The sequence below is a fragment of the Diuraphis noxia genome, unplaced genomic scaffold (genome assembly GCF_037042655.1).
Source record: "Diuraphis noxia isolate RWA-SAM2 unplaced genomic scaffold, SU_Dnox_SAM2 contig0001, whole genome shotgun sequence".
Taxonomy (NCBI): domain Eukaryota; kingdom Metazoa; phylum Arthropoda; class Insecta; order Hemiptera; family Aphididae; genus Diuraphis; species Diuraphis noxia.
This window is the reverse complement of record NW_028301711.1, coordinates 46,816,637-46,825,230: the sequence shown is the minus strand read 5'-3', so window position 1 is coordinate 46,825,230 and position 8,594 is coordinate 46,816,637. Positions and strand designations below refer to the sequence as shown.

At 27.9% G+C, this 8,594-nt stretch overlaps 1 non-coding gene across 1 annotated transcript; it reads right to left on the bottom strand.

Moving 5' to 3' along the window:
• Positions 1-1,071: 1,071 nt before the first annotated feature.
• On the bottom strand, positions 1,072-1,143 carry TRNAE-UUC (transfer RNA glutamic acid (anticodon UUC)). Its single transcript has one exon. It is a non-coding gene; the product is annotated as a tRNA-Glu (tRNA).
• Positions 1,144-8,594: the final 7,451 nt, after the last annotated feature.

Sequence of the window (8,594 nt, the reverse complement as noted above, 5' to 3'; positions counted from 1 at the left end):
TAACATTTGTAACCCACTAGTTATTTTCATTAAAAATAGCAAAATATTACTTTTATTGTTTATGATATAATATTTTTTATTTGAAAATACTTATATATTGTTATAATTGTGTCATAATGTTATAAATTAAAAGTATCAAATTATTATTTTACTGTAGGTTTTAGATTGTGAGTGGTGCAATGAATTTAGAACTTATCATTTTGCAATGCTATGTTTTTGCATTTCCTAATCCTTAATTATTTACTGTAGAAAAAATTTATAATTTCAACTTCAAAATATTTTCTGATAGAAATTTGAATCTTATTCGCATGTTGAGTGAGAAAAAGTAAAAATTCACTGTAGGTACTTTTCTTAAAATTGCAAAAAGTGGAAAAATAGTGTTAAACCAAAATTTTTATGCAAAAACCAGTTTTGACAATACCAATTTTATTGTACTTAATTAAAAAACGAATAACCATAGGTACGTCCGTGCATACTGCATACCCTACATTGTCACAGAGTGTATTTAAACATTTATTCTATTCATGCGTTTTTAAATTTAAAAAATATTTGGTATGTTATTTTTGAGCTATTTATTGAAATTGGAAATTTTGGTATTTTATTATTATTATTTGATTTATAAGCGTTTGAAGTTGTATTAATATTATAGTTAAAACAATGACCATACAAGTTAAGTTGTTTTAGTTTGGTATATAAAAGTATAAAAATATATACCTTGCCACAATATTATTGTTTGTACAGATAATTCAATATACTTAAACGAAAATATTATTTGCAAATATTTGAAGATTTTCGTTACCATCACGGAATCACGTAATATATTATATTAATATTTACTCAATTATACATAAAAAGTTAGTCAGACGATATTTAGTAATAGCATATCAACTCATCCATAAAATATTGTGAACACAGTATAATTATATAATTACTTTTTTTATAAATGTTAAATTTAAATAAACATTTTATTATTTATTCGTTTAAAATATTATCGTTGATTAACAGAGAATAGATAATTACATTTTTTTTTTAGTATTTGCATGAAAAAATAGTAAAATAATAAAAAATTCCTTCCGGTACCGGGAATCGAACCCGAGCCTCCTGGGTGAAAGCCAGGTATCCTAGCCACTAGACCATACCGGAGTCATGAATTTAGTTTTACAATAATAATTAAATGAATTTCAAAAAAATATTCATGCAACAGTATTACGTACATTTCCCCAGCTTCCCCTTTTTTAAGTTTCATATTTTTTTTTCAGCCAAACATTTGTATGACTACTTTCAGAGATACCGGTTTAACTATAAATTAAAAAGTAGAGAAGTGGCTAGAGAAATGTTCTTCAGCCCGTCCCCCCCCTCATCGAAAAACAACAATTTTCCAATTTATTTTTTCGCCAAACATTAGTGCGTCATAAGTGTGAACTTAGGTGACTATTTCCAGAATTTGTGTGAAACTCTTTATACCCGAAAAATCCGATTTTTCGTTTTTGGCATTTCCCCAACCCTGTAAATAGGCAGGGTGGCCAGATGTCTGTATTATACGGGAAAGTATTATATTATTTCAAAAGTCTGTCCCGACATAATCTTCGGGGATGCTAAATTGTCCCGTTTTTTTAAAAAAATATGTCGTTTTTCATATAATCTTCATCAATCTGTATTAAATGTCAATAAAAGTATAATTATTTTTAAAAAAATATGGTTTTTACTATATTATTATGATAACTACGATTCGTAACTAGATAAATCCCGCGTAAAGGCGACGACGACCACGACGTCGAGAAACAGGGAATAGATACAATTACTCTAAGAAATTAAATAGTAGGTACATTATCATACATTATGCCAAAAGAAGGAATAGAAATTGTCAGTTATTTGACGATCTGAATAAAATACCGAATCCAGTTAATGAATCGAAAAATGTATTTTGTGAGTTTGTATCATATACAATTTAAAATTAAAGTTGTGCTATATTTATTGTGTTATATACTTATATAATAATAAAAGAGTTTGTTTTCATTAATTGTATTTAAAAAAATACAGAATGATACAAATATTACATTAAAATGTTTAGTAAATTCAAGTAGACAAAACTAAACCGTACAGTTTAATACAACACTAAATTTACTCATGTGTCTTGTGAAAATGTAAATCATATCAATGATAAATTCCTACATACAAAATAATGCAGACAAAAAAGTTACATTGATGTTCTTAGATTTATATTTGAAAACTGTGTCAGGCTCATGCGTAGCCAAAAGCAGAACTGAGTGGATCGGGCACATTTTAATTACTCTAGCCCAGGCCCCCTAAACCGCTAAACCATATATATATTTTTTTACTATGATTCAAAAAAGTATTTATGTACTAATTATTCTAAAACAATGAATTTAGCTTATCTTAAAAATATTAATTTATAGTTAATTATATACTTAAAGAATGAAATATATAACCCTAAATACTAAATACGATTATGTAATATTTTTAAAAATGCATACATTTTATAGGTCTTAATTTATAAGTGTATGCAATGTTGGTGATTACTGAATATAAAATAATAGCACAACATCATTGAAACGTGCCTGATTGACAGTTGCCTGCTTAAAAAGTAAGCATGTCTTTTTTTTTTTAAATAAACTAGAAGATAAAAATTAACTTAAATTTTCTATACATTTCAGTAATGTTTTGGGAAAAAATAAATTGGAAAATTTTTGTTTTTTCTATGTGGGAAGGGGCTGGGGAAATACCAAAAACAAAAAGTCAGATTTTTCTGGTATAATGGGTTTCGCACAAATTCTGGAAATAGTGGCACAAATTCACACTAATGGTGCACTAATGTTTAGGTAAAAAAAAATATAAAAATACATTTAAAAAGGGGGTCTGTGGAAATGTTCGTAACAATTGTTTGCATTTAATTTTGTGAGTAGTGATGATAGCCATAATATAACCTATGAAGCAATAGCTGATAAGTTATAACCTACAAATTAATTGCGATACTAATATACTAGAGAGTTGCTTTTTACTTTGTTAAAACTTAAGTCGTAATAGATTTCAGATATTTCGAGTAGCAAAAATGCTCTGATTATAGATAATAACATCTTTTATGAAAGAAAAGTGAATCTAGTTAGTAGTTTCGAGAAGTTATGATTGAAAATTCCAAGCGTCTTAAAAATCGATTTTATTTTTAGTTGTAACTTAAAAACTGATAACCACAGACATTTTCACCAAATATTTATATTAGAATTTCCATATATGGAAACATTTTCGAAAATTTTTGATTATGTTTAATCTATTATATCATATAACCTTGGGGAGATTTTTGAATATTTTTTAAATTATTGCCGATAAAAACTTTTAGGTAAAAAAGCTTGAAAATTTAACGCAAGAGTGATGCGATGGTTCAGCAGGAGCTTTAATAACATTTATTTATTTTTTATTTTAGTGTTAAACTGTAAATTTATATCATTATATTATTGTTATGCCAATATATGCAATCTTGCTCTAAAAGTTTTAGAACTGGGTGAGATATAAATAGATTCACAGTATAGGTACCAATGAGTATTAGGGTGAAATTATTAGTTTAAATGTTTCACATTTGATCCACAACGTACTAGATGGAATCGCTTTTATATAAAAGAAAACGTTGAAGTTGAAAATAAAATAATTTGTATTGCTCCAAAACTTGATGACAAGTCATACAAAAAAAAAAACACTCACATTCATCATTCTAAAATCAGTACAATAGTACATTCATCATTCCGCTTAAAATCTAATAAAAATACGTAATTATTATTGATATTCAGAACTATACTAATATTAAGAAAACGCCACACTCACTTACAAAATATTTTAGTCACCGCCTTATAAATGTACAACAAGGCAAACTTACGCGCATCGCGACGGTCCTACTGATTTCAAATTTTTGAAAATTTTCTCTACCGATTTTGTAATTTGTATGAATTTGTACGATATTGGATTCTCCGTTATAGAACAAAAATAATAGGGCTGGGGTAGTGGGGTGATGTTATATTGTTATAATATTATACCTCGATCTATAAATTTTCAGAACTACCTCCTCTCCCATTGGCACGCCTATGCAAGGCCATCATTAAAATGTGCAGGGCCTGTTGCCTGTGTCATAACTCTTTTAGCGGTTCACAAAAAATGTGATGATTTCTATTCAAAAGTCATTGAACACACCCATAACCTCATACAAATATAAATGTATTGTAATACGTATTGTATTTTTACTAATTACTTTTACGAGCACCTACCCAGCTAACCATTTTGCATCAACACCATCAATTATTAAAAAATCAATAGTCAATACATTTTATATATTTTCATTAAATTTTTGTAATATATATTTGGAATATATTTCTTCTTCGTGGTTACCGGCCTTTAAGATTATACCGTCCGGCAAATTTGCCTCCAGCTTTCCCTTTATAATGATAATTCTCTCCTAGCATTACTTTTTCCACGTCTTCTTTTACCCTATCTTCTCATCTTAATTTTGGGCGTCCCAGTGGTCTTTTTCCTAGTGGAACATTTTCCAGCACTGTTTTCAGCAGCGATCCTTCCTTACGCCAATCATATTCTGTACAGATGAGTCGTCTCTTAAGAATAAATTATGCAATATTATTTCATTTTTGTAGTAGAGATAAATAAATATGTCAATAATAAAAATGAAATCTGTTTTATCTATCTGTTTTATTTTAAGCAAAATTGATATTATTGCTAAATACGAGCATCTGTAGTTTTTTCTGATTTTTATGTAGTTCATAGGTAATTTTTTATCAACTTGAATTTAGAAAATTATCCGTAAGCCGTTGCTCTTGCGAATTTGTAGGTACCTGGTAATACTATAACAACATTAGCTTAACTCAGAGGTATTCAAACTATGCGCGGCGGCTCCTAGGGACGTCGCGAGAGTTTGCAAAGGGAGTCTCGTCAAAGCACCGAATACCAACATCATACCTAGGTCTTGTATAATTATTATAATTAATATTATTTGCGATCATTATGGAAATGAAAACGATACACCTTACTATCCGACCATTTGAAGTTTTATTTCTAGTGCTAAAGTCACTGTTATTATCACCCATATAACATATTTCCCATATTGTATCCGTTGTTGTTTCAATTTTTTCATAATAATTTGGGAGCCTTAAAAATATTGTGAACACACAAAGGATCCGCGTGCTGAAAAAGTTTGAATACCTCTGGCATAACTGCATAAGCATCACAAACAGTATTGCTAACTTAAATAGGAGGAGCCCCTTTTTTTGGTTTTTCTATAATTTCTGAAATAAAGCAAAGTTCATTGTATGATGAATACAAAATTACAAAATAATAAATATGCAATATACAATTCAGTTACATAATGTTCACGTTTTCAACTATCTGTAAAAGAATCGGTAGATCATTGAAACTTATTAGGTATCACAGTATCTGAATCAGCAGTAGAAGAATTATCGAAATTAAAATAAATCCTATAATAATTGTGAAAATTATCTTATTGGCTGAATTATTAAAAAATAAATTTCTTTATCATTCACGAGTTCCAAACCAACAGTTCCCCCCCCACCACAGTTCCACAGGCTAATGGCCCTTGTTGTCGAAGCCTCAACCCCAATGAAAAAATTTCTTTATAGATTCTTGCATTATATTTTTCCATTTTGGATTTTTTTGATATTTTTTCATTTCCAGATATATAATCCCTATACTTATCTACTATCACAATATATTGATATGTAATATTGTTACCTTAATGTCCGAGTAAAAAAATTCAAATCATAAACAATAAAAAAATTATGAACCTATCAAATAATTATGGTGAAAAAAAAACCATAAGAAAATAAACTGAAAATGAATCTGAAAATCTGAAATTTTTCCAATTGTCATTTGTCACATACAGAAATATATAAAATAGACAATGATAATGATTAACGTTCAACTGTAACCATATTAAATCATATTTACTACAAGTTAGCAAACACGTTGGTAATTAGTTAGATATCCAAATACAAATTTTAATTTTAAAAATAGGAAAAAAATTCTTATTACTATCTAACCGAAACGGCTTGATCAAAATAAAATATAATTTGAAGCACGGAACAAGACAAGATATTTCCATATTATGTGTCTTTGCCACCACAATTAAAATTGAAGGTGTATCATAAAATAATAATAAATTACAATTAATAATTCAATTCATGAACAAATTTAAATCTAAAATCGTATTGATTCATGGAAGTAGATATTATCGAATTTTAGGATGGCGAAAAGTCTAAAATATTTCTAAAGAAAATGTCAATTAATAACATAAAAAAATATTATTTTAATATTGTGGATAAGTACTTTCAACATTGAACTGTTTTCATTTGATACTCGGGAATTTTGCCAAGCTAAGCAGCATGCTTTTTGACCTACAATCAATAGGTACCAAAAATGACGAAGGGCATCGCATCGGCCCATCGAGGTCGAGCTGATTTTTTTTATTATACTTATTACACTCATGGTATTTTTTAATGTTAAAATAAATTTATACATGTACACTATCAGTAGAACTACTCATTGCACGTGAGTAGTACAGGCTCTAGATAGCCAAAGCTGAGCTAAGGGAAGGGCGAGCAAGTGCGCTAGTAGGTACACCGAATACACCAACATTTTAGGGATATTAAATTTATGGGGCTTAGTAAGTCCCCACACGTAACATAGCAGGTAAGCGGGTAAATATGTAAGTTCCCACATGAAAATCAAATAAATTTAGACTTAGGACTGACAACTTAAACGTTGTTAAAATTTGATTGTTTTTGTATAAATAAAGTCTTTTGTAAAGTCTAATCAATTTTTTGAATCTTGTCAAAATACTTGTATATAATAAAAATTATTTATACAATGTGTAGGTAGGTATATGGTCCAGATATTATTTGTACTTTCGCAAGCGTTTATAGTAAGGCTTGTATCAGAACTAGCTATGTAAAGTATTTGAGCTTTCGCAATAAGTCAAATAAAATTTAAATTTTTTCTACTACTATTATCATAATATGAAACAATGCTATTATTATGACTTTTATTTTTTTTATACCTATATACAAATAATATGTGAACCATACCTACAAACAATTGATTGTACTTTTTTTATGCAACACAAAAACAAACAAATTTTAACCACACCAACTACGTTTAAGTTGTCAGTCCTGAGTCTGAATAAAGTGGAAAGGAAGTTTGTATTCGGTATAATTTTTTTTCTTGTGGGAACTTACGTATGCATCTCCTTGTGTGATTTTTACCTGCTATATCTCGTGTAGGAACTTACATTCACCCAAATTAAAGAGTAAGTTAATATGATTTTGTTAATATTAATTTGTTTACAAATTATATTTTCAATGAGTGTTAAGAAGGTATTTCATGAAAAATAAGTTAAATAAAATTCCCAGTTCTGCACTTCTAAAAACGTGAATCGATAATCAATTAAATCCAACTAAAGTTGGTCATCACAGAATTCATTATGCATTTGAATGAAGATTGAATATGTTGGAGATTTGAAATTATAGATTTTTTATTTAAGTATGCATTTCAATATAAATGCTTTTAAATAGGTACAAAGAAAAATAAACTAAAATCCAATAAATAAAATCATTTGATTTTGTCTTTCTTTTAATAACGTCTGGGAAAAATGAAAAAAAGTCTTCAACTAATATTAATATCGGTTGGTCATGTGCATAGACACAATTAGATGGTGGCTAGGGGGGATGAGCCCGTCAAATATTTATCCAGTCTCCAAATAATTTGTAAAAATATAAATTAAAAATTAAGCCTGTGTAACTTGTAAAATTCTAGCCCCCCCCCCCCCAAAAAAAAAAAAAGATCGACCCTAGTTATGCTTATGGTCATGTGTCATGCGTGATGTCCCTTACATTTAATATAAATAATAATACATTTATGTTACAAGTTTTGAAAATTTTCCAATCAAGCTTAGTATAATAATATGAGTGTCTTTGATATATATTATTAGATTGGAAAAACTAAAACCAAACGTATAAATTTGTTTTTTCTGTCGAAGAACTTGTTAGTAAAATTATAGTTTATAATATTATAGAAAAAATTAAGAATGAAACATTTATTCTTATAATGAGTTTATAAATATTATTTAACTAAAGAAATAAAAGTAGCATACTTTTTGAATGTATTTATATAAGACACATTTTAATTATTTCTGACTTGACAAAATATATTAAATCAATTGAGCGGCTTACAAAACATTAAGCTTCAAGCTAGTGAATATTTATACAAATGATTTTGAAGTAGAATTTGGTAAGGAAAGATTTCAATTTCAAATATATTTTTATAACAAAACGAAATTTACAAATGTATGGGTAAGGTCAAATTTCACTAAAAATAAATAATGGTCAAACTGAAGTACTGCACAGTCTGCACTTAAATCAAGAAAGGGTTTTAAAATACATTTTAAATTATAAACTTAAATTAATTGTATTTTAAACAATAATTGCCGCTTTACTTAAAGTTATAAACGTTTTAATAGCAAAATAACTACCTATTATTTATAAACAAGTATTTCATCAAGTACACTA